The following is a 23,590-nucleotide window of genomic DNA, read 5'->3' as shown; positions in this document are numbered from 1 at the left end:
GGCAGCTTTTGCTTGGAAGGCATAGGCAAAGACTATGGGAGACCCACTCCCCAATAATGGGAATAATGTTTTTAATATGCTGTACTGCATGCCTCTTGTAAGGGGCATTAAAACGTCCTGTTAAGCTACTGTGACCTCCACATCTCTTCCAAGGGGCATTAAAACCGTCTTGTTAAACCACTCTGAACTCCACAGCTGTTCCAATGGGCATTGAAATGTTGTTTTTAATTACCTCTAACCTCCACGAATCTTCCAACGGGCATTGCTTTTCCTCCTAATTTTAGTCAGCTTTTTGCTTTTCAATGCATAGGTGAACACTAAGGGAGACCCACTCCCCAATAATGGGTAGAAGGTTTTTAGTACGCTGTAATCCACGTCTGTTTCAAGGGGCATTGCAGTTCCTCATAATTTTTTCCATTCACTGCTTAGGCCAACAGTGTACAGGAGACCCAGTTACTATAAATGGAAAAAACGGTTTAGTTAAGGCCCTCTGACCTCCATGTCACTTCCAAGGGGCATTGGAGTGCCTCGAAATTTTTGGTAGGCATTGCACTCACTGTATGCCCTATAATTGTGTAGCCGAACCGCTCCTTTTGGTACAGAAACATATCCTACAAGACATGTGTGGTTGACTGGCCTGATATTGATGTGAATGGCCCCTGTTCCTACTGCTCTTTCTCCTTTGCCACCACCTCATCCATCATTCATCACCTGAAGCTTTGTTTTAATGGGAGCCATAGAACTGGGATAGTAGCAGGAAAACATCCAGCAATCCTCGGAGGAGGTAGGATATGCGCCAAAACGCTGACCACCTCAGGCCTAGCCGCTACTACATACAGTTAGGTCCATATATATTTGGACAGAGACAACATTTTTCTAATTTTGGTTCTAGACATTAGCGCAATGAATTTTAAACAAAACAATTTAGATGCAGTTGAAGCTCAGACTTTCATCTTTCATTTGAGGGTATCCACATTAAAATTGGATGAAGGGTTTAGGAGTTTCAGCTCCTTAACATGTACAACCCTGTTTTTAAAGGGACCAAAAGTAATTGGACAGATTAAATAATTGTAAATAAAATGTTCATTTCTAGTACTTGGTTGAAAACCCTTTGTTGGCAATGACTGCCTGAAGTCTTGAACTCATGGACATCACAAGAAGCTGTGTTTCCTCCTTTTTGATGCTCTGCCAGGCCTTCACTGCGGTGGTTTTCAGTTGCTGTTTGTTTGTGAGCCTTTCTGTCTGAAGTTTAGTCTTTATCAAGTGAAATGCATGCTCAATTGGGTTGAGATCAGGTGACTGACTTGGCCATTCAAGAATATTCCACTTCTTTGCTTTAATAAACTCCTGGGTTGCTTTGGCTTTATGTTTTGGGTCATTGTCCATCTGTAGTATGAAACGACGACCAATCCGTTTGGCTGCATTTGGCTGGATCTGACCACACAGTATGGCTCTGAATACATCAGAATTCATTTGGCTGCTTCTGTCCTGTGTCACATTATCAATAAACACTAGTGACCCAGTGCCACTGGCAGCCTTGCATGCCCAAGCCATCACACTGCCTCCGCCGTGTTTTACAGATGATGTGGTATGCTTTGGATCATGAGCTGTACCACGCCTTCGCCATACTTTTCTCTTTCTATCATTCTGGTAGAGGTTGATCTTGGTTTCATCTGTCCAAAGAATGTTCTTCCAGAACTGTGCAGGCTTTTTTAGATGTTTTTTAGCAAAGTCCAGTCTAGCCTTTTTATTCTTGATGCTTATGAGTGGCTTGCACCGTGCAGTGAACCCTCTGCATTTACTTTCATGCAGTCTTCTCTTTATGGTAGATTTGGATATTGATACGCCTACCTCCTGGAGAGTGTTGTTCACTTGGTTGGCTGTTGTGAAGGGGTTTCTCTTCACCATGGAGATTATTCTGCGATCATCCACCACTGTTGTCTTCCGTGGGCACCCAGATCTTTTTGCATTGATGAGTTCACCAGTGCTTTCTTTCTTTCTCGGGATGTACCAAACTGTAGATTTTGCCACTCCTAATATTGTAGCAATTTCTCAGATGTTTTTTTTCTGTTTTTGCAGCTTAAGGATGGCTTGTTTCACCTGCATGGAGAGCTCCTTTGACCGCATGTTTACTTCACAGCAAAACCTTCCAAATGCAAGCACCACACCTCAAATCAACTCCAGGCCTTTTATCTGCTTAATTGAGAATGAACGAAGGGATTGCCCACACCTGTCCATGAAATAGCCTTGGAGTTAATTGTCCAATTACTTTTGGTTCCTTTAAAAACAGGGTGGCACATGTTAAGGAGCTGAAACTCCTAAACTCTTCATCCAATTTTAATGTGGATACCCTCAAATGAAAGCTGAAAGTCTGAACTTCAACTGCATCTGAATTGTTTTGTTTAAAATTCATTGTGGTAATGTCTAGAACCAAAATTAGAAAAATGTTGTCTCTGTCCAAATATATATGGACCTAACTGTACATGAGCTTGCATTCCAAGGAACAGAAAGCTAAGGAGATGGATGGCCTCATGATCATGAATAATTTACTCGTTGTGTAGGAGGCCGACCACTGCTGCTGTCTACCTTCTGAACTATGTGTTGAAGCCTGATTGACCCAGGATCCGCAATCCTCTATGTCTGGAGGACGTGTTGCATCCCAGTGTCCAAGCTTCCACAATATTAACCGAGTGTGAAGGCGTCAGTGAGATGGACCATCCCTGGCCACATTCACTTGTCCACGTGTTTGTGGTTAGGCTGTCCTTCCCATTAAATGCACTGGGGAGGGCACAGGTAATGTTTTGGTATGCGCGCTTGTGTATAAGGCGCACCGGGACAAATAGGGGCGGCTGGGGACCGTTTATGGACACCTGGCCGCCCCCAGGCGGCTGGGGACCGTGTGTGGGCACCCGGCCGTGGGGCGGCTGGGGACCGAGTATGGACACCTGGCCGCCCCCTGGCGGCTGGAGACCGAGTGTGGACACCCGGCCGCCGGGCGGCTGGGGACTGAGTATGGATACCAGGCCGCCGACGCAGCCATGACATGGTGGCCGGCGTCTGCCTCCACAAGCCTAAAAGGCCTCATTTCAAGTGCAAGCAAGCTAGCAGTATGGTATTGCAGCCTGGGGGTGGGTGGGTGGCAGGCTGCACACTTACGCTTACATTCCAAGAAAACAAAGCAGATGCTAACTTCTATCATCATCATCATGCTCCTCACCTTGGCACTCTCAACTCCCCCTGATGGAGAAGCCAGGGCCCACCAGAGGAGTCTGGTTGTCTGGTGGGCTCGTCCAATGCTGCCCTAAATAGGCCAGGCTAAGAAAAGTGTGGGGAAGGTTACCAGGACAAATAGTGGCGGCTGGGGACTGAGTATGGAGACCTCGCTGCCGAAGCAGCCATGAGGTAGTGGCCAGCTTCGGCCTCCTCTAAACTAAAAGGCCCCATTTCAAGTGCAAGCTAGCAGTATGGTATTGCAGCCTGGGGGTGGGTGAGTGGCAGACTGCACACTTACGCTTGCATTCCAAGAAAACAAAGCAGATGCTAACTTCTATCATCATTATCATGCTCCTCACCTTGGCACTCTCAACTCCCCTGATGGAGAAGCCAGGGCCCACCGGAGGAGTCTCTGGTTGTCTGGTGGGCTCGTCCAATGCTGCCCTAAAGCAGGCCAGGCTAAGAAAAGTGTGGGGAAGGTTCCCGGGACAAATAGTGGCGGCTGAGGACTGAGTATGGAGACCTCGCCGCCGACACAGCCATGAGGTAGTGGCCAGCTTTGGCCTCCTCCAAACTAAAAGGCTCCATTTCAAGTGCAAGCTAGCAGTATAGTATTGCAGCCTGCGGGTGGGTGGGTGGTTGGCTGCATATTTGCGCTTGCATTGCAAGGAATGGGGGAGGTACAATTGAACACTGCCCTGGGACAAGGACTTGCACGGGGATAGTTGCAAGTCTGCATCTTCTGATGCGGCAAGGATCATTTCTGATGGGCACACTTTTAGGCAGTGACCTGGGTGTCAGAGATGCTTCCAGGGGTCTTCCCCATGCTGTTCTCATGTCTTTTCAGCACTGTATGCATGTGTCACACAGCACATGGCCAGATAAGGTTGTAAAATGTTAAAATGACATTTCCCGGTGAATGCATTTGTCATGGTTGAAAGCAATACAAAAGTGCATAAAAAATGCTACTTGTGAACATAGCCCAAGGTGTGGAGGAGTATTTTTGTTTTTGGTTATTTATTTTACCTTATACACAAGTCTTTACCCTGGAAAGGATGTTCCTTAACATATTTCACAGGAAAACAGTTTCAGTTTCGTTTTTGAACGTTTTATTGTGAGTCCGTAAAAGTGGCTTCATACCTCCGACCACGTTGTTGACAGCAGTGACCTGGGGGTCAGAAATGCTTCCTGGGGCGATCCCCATGTCATTTGAGCACTGTCACTATCGTTTTGGGCACTTTTTAGGCTTTCTACAGACTGCCGGGGGTGCCGCCGCAAAAATGCTCGGGTCTCCCATAGACTAACATTGGGCTCGTTGCTCGGGTCGAGCACCCGAGTATCATGGTGAGCTCGGCCCGGAGCTTCGAGCACCCAAGCATTTTAGTGCTCGCTCAAGACTAATCATGACCACACTTGGCTTTGCTCCGTACACACCGTTTCACTCCTGTACACACACGACTTTGCTCTGTATGTGTAACACAATCACACACATTCAGAACACACTTAGCTTCACTTCGTACACACACGGCTCTGCTCCGTACACCTTGTACACGCGCGGCTCCGCTCCATACACCTCTTACGCGCGCGGCTTCGCTTCGTACACCTCGTACGCACGCGGCTCTGCTTCGTACACCTTGTACGCACGCGGCTCTGTACACCTCGTACGCACGCGCGGCTCCACTCCGCACACCTCGTACACACGGCTCCGCTCCGTACACCTCGTACACACGCGGCTCCGCTCCGTACACCTCGTACACACGCGGCTCCGCTCCGTACACCTCGTACACACGCGGCTCCGCTCCGTACACCTCGTACACACGCGGCTCCGCTCCGTACACCACGTAGACACGTTGCTCCGCTCCGTACACCACGTAGACACGAGGCTCCGCTCCGTACACCTGCGGCTCCGCTCCGTACACCTCGTACACGCGCGGCTCCGCTTCGTACACCTCGTACGCGCGCGGCTCCGCTCCGTACACCTCGTACGCGCGCGGCTCCGCTCCGTACACCTCGTACACGCGCGGCTCCGCTCCGTACACCTCGTACACGCGCGGCTCCGCTCCGTACACCTCGTACACACGCGCGGCTCCGCTCCGTACACCTCGTACACACGCGCGGCTCCGCTCCGTACACCTCGTACACACGCGCGGCTCCGCTCCGTACACCTCGTACGCGCGCGGCTCCGCTCCGTACACCTCGTACGCGCGCGGCTCCGCACACCTCGTACGCGCGCGGCTCCGCTCCGCACACCTCGTACACGCGCGGCTCCGCTCCTTACACCTCGTACACACGCGCGGCTCCGCTCCGTACACCTCGTACACACGCGCGGCTCCGCTCCGTACACCTCGTACACGCGCGGCTCCGCTCCGTACACCTCGTACACGCGCGGCTCCGCTCCGTACACCTCGTACACGCGCGGCTCCGCTCCGTACACCTCGTACACGCGCGGCTCCGCTCCGTACACCTCGTGCACGCGCGGTTCCGCTCCGTACACCTCGTGCACGCGCGGCTCCGCTCCGTACACCTCGTGCACGCGCGGCTCCGCTCCGTACACCTCGTACACACGCGGCTCCGCTCCGTACACCTCGTACACACGCGCGGCTCCGCTCCGTACACCTCGTACACGCGCGGCTCCGCTCCGTACACCTCGTACACGCGCGGCTCCGCTCCGTACATCTCGTACACACGCGGCTCCGCTCCGTACACCTCGTACACACGCGGCTCCGCTCCGTACACCTCGTACACACGCGCGGCTCCGCTCCGTACACCTCGTACACGCGCGGCTCTGCTCCGTACACCTCGTACACGCGCGGCTCCGCTCCGTGCACCTCGTACACACGCGGCTCTGCTCCGTACACCTCGAACAGGCGAGGCTCCGCTCCGTACACACGCGGCTCCGCTCCGTACACCTCGAACAGGCGAGGCTCCGCTCCGTACACACGCGGCTCCGCTCCGTACACCTCGTACACGCGCGGCTCCGCACACCTCGTACACACGCGCGGCTCCGCTCCGTACACCTCGTACACGCGCGGCTCCGCTCCGTACACCTCGTGCACGCGCGGCTCCGCTCCGTACACCTCGTGCACGCGCGGCTCCGCTCCGTACACCTCGTGCACGCGCGGCTCCGCTCCGTACACCTCGTGCACGCGCGGCTCCGCTCCGTACACCTCGTGCACGCGCGGCTCCGCTCCGTACACCTCGTGCACGCGCGGCTCCGCTCCGTACACCTCGTGCACGCGCGGCTCCGCTCCGTACACCTCGTACACGCGCGGCTCCGCTCCGTACACCTCGTACACACGTGCGGCTCCGCTCCGTACACCTCGTACACACGTGCGGCTCCGCTCCGTACACCTCGTACACACGCGGCTCTGCTCCGTACACCTCGTACACGCGCGGCTCCGCTCCGTGCACCTCGTACACGCGCGGCTCTGCTCCGCACACCTCGAACAGGCGAGGCTCCGCTCCGTGCACCTCGTACACACGCGGCTCTGCTCCGTACACCTCGAATAGGCGAGGCTCCGCTCCGTACACCTCGTACACGCGCGGCTCCGCTCCGTACACGCGCGGCTCCGCTCCGTACGCCTCGTCCGCACGCGGCTCCGCTCCGTACACCTCGTACACACGCGGCTCCGCTTTGTACACCTCGTACACACGCGGCTCTGCTCCGTACACCTCGTACACACGCGGCTCTGCTCCGTACACCTCGTACACGCGCGGCTCTGCTCCGTACACCTCGTACACGCGCGGCTCTGCTCCGTACACCTCGTACACGCGCGGCTCCGCTCCGTACACCTCGTACACGCGCGGCTCCGCTCCGTACACCTCGTACACGCGCGGCTCCGCTCCGCTCCGTACACCTCGTACACGCGCGGCTCCGCTCCGTACACCTCGTACACGCGCGGCTCCGCTCCGTACACCTCGTACACGCGCGGCTCCGCTCCGTACACCTCGTACACGCGCGGCTCCGCTCCGTACACCTCGTACACGCGCGGCTCCGCTCCGTACACCTCGTACACGCGCGGCTCCGCTCCGTACACCTCGTACACGCGCGGCTCCGCTCCGTACACCTCGTACACGCGCGGCTCCGCTCCGTACACCTCGTACACACGCGGCTCCGCTCCGTACACCTCGTACACACGCGGTTCTGCTCCGTACACCTCGTACACACGCGGCTCCGCTCCGTACACCTCGTACACACGCGGCTCCGCTCCGTACACCTCGTACACACGCGGCTCTGCTCCGTACACCTCGTATACACACGCGGCTCTGCTCCGTACACCTCGTACACACGCGGCTCCGCTCCGTACACCTCGTACACACACGGCTCCGCTCCGTACACCTCGTACACACGCGGCTCCGCTCCATACACCTCGTACACACGCGGCTCCGCTCCGTACACCTCGTACACACGCGGCTCTGCTCCGTACACCTCGTATACACACGCGGCTCTGCTCCGTACACCTCGTACACACGCGGCTCCGCTCCGTACACCTCGTACACACACGGCTCCGCTCCGTACACCTCGTACACACGCGGCTCCGCTCCGTACACCTCGTACACACGCGGCTCCGCTCCGTACACCTCGTACACACGTGGCTCCGCTCCGTACACCTCGTACACACGCGGCTCTGCTCCGTACACCTCGTATACACACGCGGCTCTGCTCCGTACACCTCGTATACACACGCGGCTCTGCTCCGTACACCTCGTACACACGCGGCTCCGCTCCGTACACCTCGTACACACGCGGCTCCGCTCCGTACACCTCGTACACACGCGGCTCTGCTCCATACACCTCGTATACACACGCGGCTCTGCTCCGTACACCTCGTACACACACGGCTCCGCTCCGTACACCTCGTACACACACGGCTCCGCTCCGTACTCCTTGTACACACGCGGCTCCGCTCCGTACACCTCGTACACACGCGGCTCCGCTCCATACACCTCGTACACACGCGGCTCTGCTCCGTACACCTCGTACACACGCGGCTCTGCTCCATACACCTCGTATACACACGCGGCTCTGCTCCGTACACCTCGTACACACGCGGCTCCGCTCCGTACACCTCGTACACACACGGCTCCGCTCCGTACACCTCGTACACACGCGGCTCCGCTCCGTACACCTCGTACACACGCGGCTCTGCTCCGTACACCTCGTACACACGTGGCTCCGCTCCGTACACCTCGTACACACGCGGCTCTGCTCCGTACACCTCGTATACACACGCGGCTCTGCTCCGTACACCTCGTACACACGCGGCTCCGCTCCGTACACCTCGTACACACGCGGCTCCGCTCCGTACACCTCGTACACACGCGGCTCCGCTCCGTACACCTCGTACACACGCGGCTCCGCTCCGTACACCTCGTACACACGCGGCTCCGCTCCGTACACCTCGTACACACGCGGCTCCGCTCCGTACACCTCGTACACACGCGGCTCCGCTCCGTACACCTCGTACACACGCGTGGCTCTGCTCCGTACACCTCGTACACACGCGGCTCCGCTCCGTACACCTCGTACACACACGGCTCTGCTACATCCACACTGTAAACCCCTCCTGACCCCACACATAACCTTCCCCTCATCCAGCACCATGACAACCAGCACAGCAGAGTCCTGCATCCACTGAGGCCCCTGATCATGTGACCCCTGACTCCTCCCCTCCTGTGACCTCATCACAGGTCCTGTGCGCACAGAACAGCCATATATGTGGTGGCGGCTCTGCAGGTGGAGGTATGTGGAGATCCCCCATTACTGGGCGCAGAGGACAATAATATTATATAATGCCCTGATAACTCTTAACTCCTTACCGCCCTTGGATGTGTGGATACGTCCAGGCGATTTTGCACCCACAGGAGCTGTGAGCGCGCGATCGCAGCCAGGCTGATATGACAGCTGACACCTGGCACTCACTGTCCGCGCTGCTCCCGGCAGTTTAACCCACTAAATACTGTGATCACTATCGATCGCAGCATTTAGAAGGCAGGCCGACGTGACGTGACGTGATCGTGGGGGCCCGATGTCGTCATGATGTCATCCGGGTCTCCAGGCTCTCAGAAGCTTGTTACACCATGCTCAAAGCATGGTGTAACAAGCTTGTGTGAGACCAGAAGTGACAGTTTATAAAGCAGGGGTCTCAAACTCGTCTAAGTATATGGGCCGCACATAGAGAAAATGTGAATTTGAAGGACCGCATTCTTTGCAGAATGCTATGAAATTTTTAATGATACCATATTGTTTTTTCTATACAACTTTTGGATCATTTTTTTGAACATTTTTGGCTTTTTTATTTTATTCTTTTAAATGGCATTCATTTTATGGGCTATGGTACAGTTTTACAGTTTTTATAAATTATTTCCTTTTTGTGTCCCCTAATTGGCCACATACAGTGATTTTTTTTTTCTTCTTACAATTGGCACCATTTCTGACCAACTTCTTATAGCAGTTTCCCCATCTTGTAGTAATGGGCCCCTCCCAGTCCCCACCTTGTAGAACATTCAACTGAAAAGAATCATTGACTTCGGCGACCCTCCGAACCAGGCTGGAATCATTACGGAGACTCCGATACCTGCGGGCCGTTTTAAGTAGCCTCAGGGGCCGCGTGTTTGAGACCCCTGTTATAAAGCATAGCAATGCTCGTGCATTGCTATGCTTTATACGTGGTCAGAGTGTAAAAAAGTGAACGTCCCATAAACGGACTAAGTAAAAAAAAAAAGAAAAATATATTGTATCCATAAATAAATATTTTTATGAAAAAAATAAACAAAAAAAGTACACATATTGGCTATATTCGCATCCGTAACAACCCGACCTATAAAACTGTCCCACTGGTTAACCCTTTCAGTGAACACTAAAAAAAAAAAAAACCTAGGCAGAAAAGAATGCTTTATCATAATACCACCAACAAAAAGTGGAATAAACGCAATCAAAAAGACGAATGTAAATAAAAATTTTATTACTGAAAACGCCATCTTGTCCCACAAAACACAAGCCGCCATACAGCTCTATCAGCGGAAAAATAAAAAAGTTACAGCTCTTAGAATAAAGCGATGCAAAAATAATAATTTTTTTTTTCTATAAAATAGTTTTATTGTGTAAAAACCCCAAAACATAAAACAAAATATATAAATGTGGCATCGCTGCAATCGTACTGACCCGAAGAATAAATAATATGTCATATCAATGTTACCACATGTGGAACGGCATGAAAAAACAGTACCTGAATTGCTTGTTTTTGTTCATTCTGCCTCCCAAAAATCAGAATAAAAAGAGATCAAAAAATGTCATGTGACCGAAAATGGTACAAATTAAAATGTCAACTTGTCCCGCAAAAAACAAGCCCTTACACGAATCTGTCGGCCAAAATATGAAAAAAATATATATCTATCAAAGTATGGCAATGCAAAAACTAGTCTTTGAAATAAAAAGCGTGTTTTAGTGTGTGATAAAGTCGTCTAATCACTTATTCCGCACGAGGAACGGCGTAAAAAATAAATAAAACCAATTCTTCACCTGCTGCTGATTTGTTCATAGATCACAGTAAAGCTCGGCTCACATATATCCTGTGCTAAGCGCTTACACCGGGGTTTCCATGTAAATCACTGAAGTACGTGATTCAGACAGAACCCCCAGCGGAATATTCCCTATGGTAAGGCAGATGGAGGCACCGTGGAATCTGTCTGGCCTGTGATCCCACGGTGTCCATCTTTTTAGGTGTAAATAAGTTAATCAACCCATGCAATTGGCATCATGTAATAGTATGTGACAGCGAGAAAACTGCCTCTGCATCGCGATGTACAGCAACGGGAAATATCAGAAAGAGATGCAAGGGATTTTCCAACTATCGATAAAAACAAAATCTAAAGATTACATCTCCTGGGATTCTTTATGATGTTACATTGGCCTCATCTTCTCCCCATTCAGTTCCCTGCAATATCGGATCCTCTCAGTGAAGACTTTCTATATAAGAGAATTTTCCTGATTGATCATCAAGGATGGATAGGAACAGGAACAAGATGGCGGAGAGAATATTACACCTCACCCTAGAGATCCTCTTCCGGCTTACTGGAGAGGTGAGAGATTCTGATGACGTCACATTACATCATTCTTATCTATGGGAATAACAGATGGACAGAACTGGAGAGGTGAGGACTCTGGAAATGTCTGTAGTGAGATTTATTAATGTGTCTCTCCATAACCAGGATTACACAGTAGTGAAGAAGACCTCTAGTGAGCGCTGTGAGACCCCTGTGTCTGAGGCATGGGGAAGACCCCTGAGCCCAATCATGGGGCCTCCATCTCACCCCCTGATACATGAGGACATCAATGAGCAGAAGATCCTAGAACTCACCTACAAGATGATTGAGCTGCTGACTGGAGAGGTGACACTGCTGGGAATGCTGGGACATTATACAGTAATGCTATGAAGGGGATCGGGATGATGACAGTATCATTGTTTGTGTCAGGTTCCTATAAGGTGTCAGGATGTCACCGTCTATTTCTCAATGGAGGAGTGGGAGTATTTAGAAGGACACAAAGATCTGTACAAGGATGTCATGATTGAGGTTTCCCAGCCCCTCACATCACCAGGTAATAGACGGAACTAAATACATACGGCCTATAATTATCTGTATGTAAATAATGAATTCAGTCCCTGTATGTGTTTCCTCCAGTTCTATCTGGTAAAAGGACAACACCAGAGAGATGTCCCCGTCCTCTTCTTCCTCAGGACTGTAAACAAGAAAATCCCCATGTTCCTCAGGATCATCAGGTAGATTGAGAGAAGGTGTCATGAGATCTCCCCTATGATGTGTAAACGGCTGTGAAGGTCTTGTGTTCCGTCTTGTTTTATCCACCAGTATTATATGTTTTATACACTGCTTAAAAAAATAAAGGGAACACTTAAACAACAGAATATAACTCCAAGTAAATCAAACTTCTGTGAAATCAAACTGTCCACTTAGGAAGCAACACTGATTGACAATCAATTTCACATGCTGTTGTGCAAATGGAATAGACAATAGATGGAAATTATTGGCAATTATCAAGACACCCTCAATAAAGGAGTGGTTCTGCAGGTGGGGACCACAGACCACATCTCAGTACCAATGCTTTCTGGCTGATGTTTTCGTCACTTTTGAATGTTGGTTGTGCTTTCACACTTGTGGTAGCATGAGAAGGACTCTACAACCCACAGAAGTTGCTCAGGTAGTGCAGCTCATCCAGGATGTCACATCAATGTTAGCTGTGGCAAGAAGGTTTGCTGTGTCTGTCAGCGTAGTGTCCAGAGGCTGGAGGCGCTACCAGGAGACAGGCCATTACACCAGGAAACGTGGAGGGGGCAACAACCCAGCAGCAGGACCGCTACCTCCGCCTTTGTGCAAGGAGGAACAGGAGGAGCACTGCCAGAGCCCTGCAAAATGACCTCCAGCAGGCCACAGATGTGCATGTGTCTGCACAAACGGTTAGAAACCGACTCTATTAGGGCCCGACGTCCACAGACGGGGGTTGTGCTCACAGCCAAACACCGTGCAGGACGCTTGGCATTTGCCACAGAACACCAGGATTGGCAAAGTCGCCACTGGCGCCCTGTGCTCTTCACAGATGAAAGCAGGTTCACACTGAGCACATGTGACAGAGTCTGGAGATGCCGTGGAGAGCCATCTGCTGCCTGCAACATCCTTCAGCATGACCGGTTTGGCAGTGGGTCAGTAATGGTGTGGGGTGGCATTTCTTTGGAGGGCCGCACAGCCCTCCACGTGCTCGCTAGAGGTAGCCTGACTGTCATTAGGTACCGAGATGAGATCCTCAGGTACCGAGATGAGATCCTCAGACCCCTTGTGAGACCATATGCTGGTGCGGTTGGCCCTGGGTTCCTCCTAATGCAGGACAATGCCAGACCTCATGTGGCTGGAGTGTGTCCGCAGTTCCTGCAAGATGAAGGCATTGAAACTATGGACGGGCCCGCCCGTTCTCCAGACCTGAATCCGATTGAGCACATCTGGGACATCATGTCTCGCTCCATCCACCAACGTCACGTTGCACCACAGACTCTCCAGGAGTTGGCGGATGCTTAAGTCCAGGTCTGGGAGGAGATCCCACAGGAGACCATCCGCAACCTCAACAGGAGCATGCCCAGGCGTTGTAAGGAGGTCATACAGGCACGTGGAGGCCGCACACAATACTGAGCCTCATTTTGACTTGTTTTAAGGACATTACATCAAAGTTGGATCATCCTGTAGTGTGTTTTTCCACTTTAATTTTGGGCGTGACTCCAAATCCAGGCCTCCATTGGTTAATAAATTTGATTTCCATTGATGATTTTTGTGTGATTTTGTTGTCAGCACATTCAACTTTGTACAGAACAAAGTATTCAATGAAAATATTTCATTCATTCGGATCTAGGATTTGTTATTTGAGTGTTCCCGTTGTTATTTTGAGCAGTGTACTTATGTAATGAGAACGGTGGAGATGGCAGGATTAGAGCTGATCATAGATGTGACTTCTCCATCTATCTGTGACTTTTACAATATTTGTTTCAGGGTGAAGATCTGACCCATATTAATACTACAGAGACATATGTGACGGGTGATGAGTGGTGTAAAGAGGAGATTCCTACATATGACTACCCAGGTGAGTAATAACCACTAAATGCTGAGAAGTCTTTTCTTCTCAGTCACTGACTTAGGCTGCTTTTTGGGTTGTGCTGTCCATTTTTATCACAATCATGTGGTCTCCATTCTGTCACTATACCACTGCATGCTTTTCCACCCAAAACTGTCCACATTAGTGTAGGCATTTATATAAGATCTTGTACTGTTGAATCTGAGAGCCCAGAAACTAAAAAGCCTTCTTCTTAGAAAAGCAAATTAAGTTTCCTTTTTAACCTTGAACAAATGTGAATTTCTGTACAATAACAGCAGAATTTCCCTTTTTCCTGACTTTTCAGTTTCTGTGAGAAACGAACCAACTAACTTTAAAGAGGTTCAATATAAACAGTGGCGTACCGCCAATGGCGGGAGATCAAACGGCCGCTATGGAGCCCGTGAGTCAGGGGGTTCGAGTGCCAGCGCCGGCACCTGGCTTCTCCAACCCTGCATCGTTCTTTGAACTGTATCGGCGTCTTGGTCCTGGATGCCGATACAGTAGTAAACAATGATGGGAGAGGTAGCTGTCAGCTGACGCTCCCTCTCCCATCATTTCCCCTCTTCGTCTGAGCTCTGAGACGTTTCAGAGCAGAGGGCGCGATGATGTCGCTACAGCATTATACTGTATGAAGGGCTATGTGGGGCCCGTTATACTGTATGGAGGGCTATGTGGGGCCCGTTATACTGTATGGAGGGCTATGTGGGGCCCGTTATACTGTATGGAGGGCTATGTGGGGCCCGTTATACTGTATGGAGGGCTATGTGGGGCCTGTTATACTGTATGGAGGGCTAACGGGCCCCACATAGCCATTTATGCAGTATAGCGGGCCCTCCATACAGTATAACGGGCCCCACATTGCCCTCCATACAGTATATGTTGGGCCCATTAGCCCTCCATACAGTATAATGGGCCCCACATAGCCCTCCATACAGTATATGTGGGGCCCATTATACTGTATGGAGGGCTATGTGGGGCCCATTATACTGTATGGAGGGCTATGTGGGGCCCGTTATACTGTATGCAGGGCCCGCTATACTGCATAAATGGCTATTTGAGAGCCTTTATAATGTTTACAGGATTATATGGGGGCTGTTCTACTGTTTCCAGGTCCATATGGGGTGGCGTTATACAGTTTGCAGGTCTATGTGGGAAGGCGTTGTACTGTTTGCAGGTCTATGTGGGGGGGGTGTTATATTGTTTGCAGGACTATGTGGGGACCATAATACTGTTTGTAGGACTATGTGGGGACCATGATACTGTTTGCAGGACTATGTGGGGAGGTCCATTATACTGTTAGCAGATTTATGTTGGAGGGCTATGAGGGGCTATTATATTGTTTGGAGGGCTATATGGGGGCCGTTATACTGTATGTAAGAAATAATACAGTGGGAATGTTTTTGTGGGGTCCATAATACTGTGTTGGGGGCTGTGTGGGGGTCAGTATGCTGTTTAAATATTTGGGTGGGGGCCATTATATTATTTGGAGGGCTAGTGGGGGCCATTTTTCAGTGTGGATGGTTGTATTGGGGCCATGATACTGAGTTTAGGTTTGTGGGGGCCATTATACTGTATGGAGGCTCATTATACTGTATTGAGGTCTGTGTGGCGATCATAGTTGGGGCATCTTACAGTGTTGGGGTCACCATACTTTGCAGAGGTAGGGATAAGGGGGAGGGGGAACAGCAGGGTCATAATACCGTATGTGTGGAGGGTACTGTGGAAGAGCTCACTGTGGGGTTATCATACTGTGTTTCGGGGGGACACTATAGTTGGCATCATACTTTATGGGGGCAATGAAAGGGCAATATAGGGGCTTCAATAGTAGGAAAATGACTTTAAGTGCTGCAAAGTTGTGAGATATGCTCTTTTGTGACCCCGTCGACTATTAAGGTTTTTTTTGTGGGGGGCCCTTCTGCTGAGGCCCCATGATTTCTATGTATACCTCTGATAAACTACACAAAAAATGATACTCCTTTGCTGTGATATACAGTACAGACCAAAAGTTTGGACACACCTCATTTAACGATTTTTCTGTATTTTCATGACTTTGAAAATTGGACATTCACACTGAAGGCATCAAAACTATGAATTAACACATGTGGAATTATATACTTAACAAAAAAAGTGTGAAACAACTGAAAATATGTCTTATATTCTAGGTTCTTCAAAGTAGCCACCTTTTGCTTTGATGACTGCTTTGCACACTCTTGGCATTCTCTTGATGAGCTTCAAGAGGTAGTCACCGGAAATGGTCTTCCAACAATCTTGAAGGAGCTCCCAGAGATGCTTAGCACTTGGTGGCCCTTTTGCCTTCACTCTGCGGTCCAGCTCACCCCAAACCATCTCGATTGGGTTCAGGTCTGGTGACTGTGGAGGCCAGGTCATCTGGCATAGCACCCCATCACTCTCCTTCTTGGTCAAGTAGCCCTTACACAGACTGGAGGTGTGTTTGGGGTCATTGTCCTGTTGAAAAATAAATGATGGTCCAACTAAACGCAAACCGGATGGAATAGCATGCCGATGCAAGATCCTGCAAATTCATAGTTTTGATGCCTTCAGTGTAAATGTACAATTTTCATAGTCATGAAAATACAGAAAAATCTTTAAATGAGAAGGTGTGTCCAAACTTTTGGTCTGTACTGTATCTCAAAGCTTTGCGTGATTGATGGCTCTAATGACTCCACAACCTAAATTCCATGATGTTTTCAATCCTAAGGATTTTAGCAATCTCTCCTGAAATGCGAAACAATAATACTTTCTCTACTTTTCTGGTCTGGACTCATAGGAACTCCAGTTCTCAATCATAACTGAGTGTAGCTCCAGTTTAGTGCATTGTGTTAAAAAGTTCTCTCTAAATGTCTAAAAATTCTGTAAGTAACTCATCTGTCAAAAAATATTGGATAGTTTGAATTGCCAAGTCATATACTCTAATTACCCAGAGATGTTTCACCATGAGTTCCTAAATCATTGACGATGAAGACTATTTGCTTGGAGTGCGGTCATTTTAGTATATGTGTCAAATTTTTAGGCTTTAAAAGTTTAGCAACCTGTTGTCCTTGGAAATTTACAAAACCTATTTTTTGAGGGAACAAGTCACTTATGAAATGACTTTGAGGGGTTTGTATTTTAGAAAACTGCACTCAAATTTGGGAGGAAAATGGTGGGTGCTTCTTATGGTCTGAACGTAGCTTACCGAGTAGTTGCGGTGGTGGTGGAGCGGGATCGTAGGGTCCCTCCCTCACTCGGGAGCCCGGCGGCAGGGCTCAAAAGGGAAGGAGCGCCATTTCAATACTGGAAAACAGATTTTTTTTTGGAATAGTTTATGGTCACCATTTCTAGACTCCTAACGTGCCAAAATGGCAGAAAACCAAATCAGTAGAAAACCCCATAAAGTGACGCCAAGTTTGAAAATTATACCCCTTATCGGTGTAGTGACTCTGCAGACACTTTTGATAAATTATGCTGTGGATTTGCAGAGCGAAAATTACAAGTATGCAATTTTAGTGCCCAATACATTATGGTCAGTTTGTGCTTTTGCAGATTCACACATAAAAAAATTGTGTTCTTCCCTATACAGCAATGCCATACATGTGGATACTAACTGTGGTTTGAGCACACTGTACGACTTAAAAGGATAGAGACATTTGGCTTTGAGAGTGTTGATTTTGCTGGATTGGTTTGTGGAAGTCGTATCCCTTTGGGTTACATATACCGTATTTTTCGGACCAAAAGAAGCACTTTTTTCCCCCCAAATTTGGGAGGAAAATGGTGGGAGCGTCTTATGGTCTGAACGTAGCTTACCGAGTAGTTGCGGTGGGGGTGGAGCGGGATCATAGGGTCCCTCCCTCACTCGGGAACCCGGCGGGATCATAGGGTCCCTCCCTCACTCGGGAACCCGGCGGTGAGATGCTGCGGGGCCGGTGTCGGCGGTCAGGCAGAGTGGATTGCATTGCTTTTCCAACGGCCATCTTCCTGAAGATATGATCTACAGGAAAATGGCCACCCGAGCCAGCGCATACACAGACTGGGATCTCGGCGGCCATTTTCCTGAGGCTCACAGCTTCAGGAAGATGGCTGCCGAGATCCCAGTCTTCGCATGTGCCAGATCGGGGTGCCATTTCCCTGTAGATCAATTCTTCAGGATGATGGCCGCGGCCACCGGGAAAGCAATGCACTCACAACTAATAATACTGTCTCTACTTTTCTGGTCAGGACTTATAGTTGCTCCAATGCTCCATTATAAATGAGTGTAAAGCACTGTGTCTAATATTTCTACAAGAAGTTCAACTGACCGAAAATATTGGATAGTTTATATTGCCAAGTGCTTGAAAGTTCCTCAGAGATGTAGGGTCATTTGGCTTTGAGAGTGCAGATTTTGCTGGATTATTTTTGATTGCTGTTTAGTCCACTGTTTAGGAGGCAGAATAAACAAAAATAACCGAACATCATGCCCTAGTGGTTCGTGCTGAGGTCTGCTGTTCTATTGTGAACTGTTTTTGTCTTATTGAATTTTGCAACAAAAATTAGCATTTTTTTATGTATATTTTACGTAGAGATGTTGTAAAAATATAATTGTTTGGATTCTTTTATTAAAAAATAATAATTGTTCTTATTCTTGACAGATGACTATACCAGGAGATCAGAGGGACATCAGACATCTTCAATTTTTAAATCACATGACCTTGATGTCTCACAACATATAACTGAAAAGTATAACACTATTCCAGATATACCATCATCCCTTCACAGATCCGATCTTACAGCTGGTCCTATTAAACTGGTTCTGTCTTCTGATTCATCACAGAATATTAAGAAAAAAAAATGTCACAAAATGGGCGTTAAATATCAAAGTGCTATTACAGCAAAGAAGCCATTTTTACATTCTGAGTATGGAGAAAATGTTTCCCTCAACGTGTCTTTTGTTGCACATCAAAAAATTCACACAAAAGATAACATATTTTCTTGTGAAGAGTGTGGGAAATATTTTAACCAGAAATCACAGCTTGTTACACATGAAAGAGTTCACACAAGAGAGAAGCCATATTCATGTCCACATTGTGGAAAAAGTTTTGCAGGTAAACAAAATCTTATTAAACACCAGAAAATTCACACAGGAGAGAAGCCATATTCATGTTCAGAATGTGGGAAATGTTTTACAGTCAAATCAAGTCTGGTTGATCATGAGAAAACTCACACAGGGGAGAAGCCATTTCAATGTTCAGAATGTGGGAAATTTTTTAACAAGAAATCAAATCTTGTTAGACATCGGAGAAATCACACAGGAGAGAACTCTTTTTCATGCTCACTATGTGGGAAATGTTTTCCAGACATTTCACATCTTGTCAAACATCAGAGAAGTCACACTGGGGAGAAGCCATTTTCATGTTCAGAATGTGGGAAATGTTTTCCAGAGAAATGCCATCTTGTTGCTCACCAGAGAACTCACACAGAGGTGAAGCCATATTTATGTTCAGCATGTGGGAAATGTTTTACTCATAAATCATTTTTAGTTATACATGAGAGAACTCACACAGGTGAGAAGCCATTTTCATGTTCAGAATGTGGGAAATGTTTTACACAGAAAATAAATCTTGTTGGACATCAGAGAATTCACACAAGGGAGATGCCATATTTATGTTCAGAATGTGGAAAATGCTTCAACGAGAAATCAAATCTTATTAGACACCAGAGAATTCACACAGGAGAGAAGCCATTTTCATGTTCAAAATGTGGGAAATGTTTTGCACAGAAAATAAATCTTCTTGGTCATCAGAGAATTCACATAGGAGATGAGCTTTTTTCATGCTCTCTATGTGGGAAATGTTTTCCAGACATATCCCATTATGTTAAACATCAGAAAAGTCACACCGGGGAGAAGCCATTTTCATGTTCAGAATGTGGGAAATGTTTTCCAGAGAAATCCAATCTTGTTAGACATCAGAGAACTCACACAGGGGAGAAGCCATTTTCATGTTTAGAATGTGGGAAATGTTTTGCAAACCAATCAAATCTTATTATACATGAGAGAGGTCACACAGGGAATAAACCATATTCATGTTTAGATTGTGGGAAATGTTTTATTCATAAATCATTTTTAGTTATACATGAGAGAACTCACACAGGTGAAAAGCCATTTTCATGTTCAGAATGTGGGAAATGTTTTACACAGAAAATAAATCTTGTTGGACATCAGAGAATTCACACCGGGGAGAAGCCATATTCATGTTCAGAATGTGGAAAATGTTTTAAAGTGAAATCAAGCCTTATTAGACACCAGAGAACTCACACAGGTGAGAAGCCATTTTCATGTTCAGAATGTGGGAAATGTTTTGCACAGAAAATATATCTTGTTGGACATCAGAGAATTCACACAGGAGAGAAGCCACATTTATTTTCAGAATGTTAGAAATGTTTCACTCACTATTCAGAACACTTATAAGCATAAAACATATAATACAAAATCATACCTATAATACAATAAAGTGAGAAATATTTTGTTTGAAAATCATAAATGGTCGACCATCAAAACAACTCACATGGGGAGAAACCATATATTTTATTGACAAATTGTACAAGAAAACATAGAACAGTTAAAGTAAAGACAAATAAATGAGAAAAAGAAAAGCAATTTAGACCTTGCATTAGAATTAAAAATTATATTAAGTTACTAACAGTCATCTGTTACCTAAAATACAAATAAAAAGCAATATTCCACATGCATTGTATATTTCAAATTGTTGTATATCCACTATATGGAGAAAAGTATTGCAATGTTCCTTTTTTTCTTACAATAATCAGTTGAAGGAAACTATATAAAAAACAATATAAGAATATACAAACCAGAGCTGTGGAGTCAGTAAGCCAAACCTCCGACTCTTCAATTTCCATGACACCGACTCCAACTCCGACTCCACAACTCCGACTCCCTCATCCATGGCTCATGTTTAAGTGATAAATTTACTGTAGCACAGATTCATCTCAGCTAAAAGTCTAGACCCTTGGATCAGGAATAGGACAGACATTTATAGGACATTTCATAACTTTCCCAAATTCTTATGAAAAAATATTCCCCACAAACTGCATTGAACTACTGTACCCAATTTATTATATATTTTAGGAGTCAGAGTTGGTCAATTTTATACCGACTCCACCAAAATGGGCTCCGACTCCACAGACCTTACAAACTGTATACATGTGATTTGTAAAACATAGAGAATGAAGTTAAATATCTCTTTAACCCCTCCCTTCTGGAGCCCAATTTAATTTTTGTGCTTTTTTTCCCATCCACCTTTTCCAAGAGGCATAACTTACCATTCAATGTACTGAAAGACGGGAAACTAATTGCCACGTTTTTGTGAAATTGGGAATAAATGCAATTCTGCCATGTTTTTTTTGTATTTTGCTTTTGTGGCGGTCATTCTGCGGTAAAAGTTACTCTGATTCATGATTTTCAAGTCGGTACAATTACTTGATGCCAAACTTGTAAAGATTTTTTTTTATTTAAGTGAAGAAAAATAAACCTTAAAGATTTGTAAAAAAAAAAATGTTGGTGTTTGTGTTGCCATTTTCCGGGACCTGTAATATTGCATTGTTTTTATCGATTGATCTGGATGAAGGCTTGTTATTTTGCATGATGAGCTGATGTTTTTATTGATACCATTTTTGGCTATACATGATACATGATATTTTGATCTGTTTATTTTGCATTTTTAGGGAGGAGTAGGAACCAAAAAATTCCACATTTCTGGCGTTTTTATTGTTTTTTACTGATCAGGTTGACTAATTTTATATTTTTATCAGACTTGTTTTTTTAAATATATATATTTTCTAAAACTTTTCTTTTATTTTTTTACTTTATCTTTTTAGTCCCCACAGTAGACTTGAGCCTACAGTCGTCCGATTGCTTATACTATATAAGTATAGAGTATACTATATACATTATATAGTGTAGATCTCAGCCTCCTTTAAAGCTCAGCATTAGATGAGCTTTAGAGGAGTACAAAGATGGCTGCGAATGGGGCCTTCAGCAGGCCCCTGACTGCCATAGCAGCCCATCGGCGAGTTGTAATTGCATCACATTCCACTGATGATAGCCGTATGTGGAAGCAGTGGAGATAGGTGATAGATCATCTATCGTGCTGTGACACTGGGCTGTCAATGTTGGGGAACTGACTATGGAGGGTATAACACAATTGTAAATATCTATGAAAAAACAATTATTTCAAAATATTTGCTAAAAATACAGGGTGGTCCAAAAGTAGGTGGACAGAAAGTGTAATAAGGTTATGAAGGGGGAGATTTATCAAACATGGTGTAAAGTGAAACTGGCTCAGTTGTCCTTAGCAACCAATCAGATTCCACTTTTCATTCCTCACAGACTCTTTGGAAAATGAAAGGTGGAATCTGATTGGTTGCTAAGGGCAACTGAGCCAGTTTCACAGATCTAGTTTTCACAGATAGATCTCCCCCAAATCTGTTTTCTTTTTAGATAATTCAGATAACACATAATGGCAAATAATTTAAATACAGATCAAAGAAAATGGATTTTAACAGAGTATTGGAAACCTCAAAATGCTGAAACCATTAGAGCTAATTGGGTTGAAACATTTGGTACTCGAGCCCCAAAGAGATAAACCATTTACCGCATTCGTGACAAATTCAATGCCACTGGCTCGATCCTTAATGCTCCAAAAACTGGTCGACCCAAAACAGTCTGTACAGAAGATAATAAACAACTTGTTGATGAAACATTTGTTCAGACTCCAAAAAAGTCCACCAGAAGAGCCTCTTTGGAATTGGGAATTTCACGAGCTTCTATCATGCGAATCCTGAAATCTATTGGGTGGAAAGCTTATCGTCCACGTCTAATTCATGGTTTATTGGAGGATGATCCAGACAGGCGGCTGCAATTTAGTGTTTGATAAATCTCCCCCTTCATAACCTTATTACACTTTCTGTCCACCTACTTTTGGATAAGGATATGTAAAAAACATATATACATCCACACATCATATACATGAATACAGGCGTGAATCTGCATATAATAGTATGAAAAAAATGTCCTTGACAAGTTATGATTAAATAGTGTTTTTCATATAAATATCACCAAGAGTATAAACATTGTGAGCCTTCTCAAAGTCATAGCACCCAACCGTCTTGGAGTCAGCGGCACTGTCCCGATTTGAGTGCTCAGTCCAGGCACGTCAGGGCTTTCTCCCAGCTTTTAATACTCGCCTCTCTCTGACATCTTCATCACTCCTCGGGGGTGGGGCCGCATCTCTCTGCTCAGTACATAAATTAAATTATATTATTCACACTTCTCCCGTGATCGTGTGTCCCTGGGACTTGGACTCCTATCTCCATGTTTTCAGGCAGCAGCTCTAGCTAGGAGCCATAGCCCATAATGATAAATGTGAGCTGCTTGCCTTGTTCTAAGACTATTGGACCAACGCACGTAGAGTGGAGTCCACGGCTCTAAGGGATGCAGACTTTTTCCAGCATGGAGAGCCGGTTCCATTGATTTTATTATTGTTAGAGATTTGCTTGCTCGTCAGTTCAGCCTCAGGAATCAATGTTTCCATTCAGTGGCAGTGAGCAGAGGAAGAAGTACAGACTGGATCTTATGCATACATAAGGCCAGACACAAGATTAGTTATCAAGAAAAGCCATCGTTCCATTAATCTTGTTAGTATCTAAGGGGCCTTAAGCCATTTTTCTCAC

At 46.9% G+C, this 23,590-nt stretch overlaps 1 pseudogene; it reads left to right on the top strand.

The window, feature by feature from the left end:
- The window catches only part of LOC141270625 (uncharacterized), a 97,681-nt pseudogene extending 76,317 nt beyond the window's left edge, over nt 1–21,364 (top strand).
- Nucleotides 21,365–23,590: the final 2,226 nt, after the last annotated feature.

The sequence above is a fragment of the Phyllobates terribilis genome, unplaced genomic scaffold (genome assembly GCF_046119375.1).
Source record: "Phyllobates terribilis strain yellow unplaced genomic scaffold, ASM4611937v1 Scaffold_5__5_contigs__length_657084704, whole genome shotgun sequence".
Classification (NCBI taxonomy): Eukaryota; Metazoa; Chordata; class Amphibia; order Anura; family Dendrobatidae; genus Phyllobates; species Phyllobates terribilis.
This window is presented reverse-complemented; position numbering and strand designations above follow the sequence as displayed.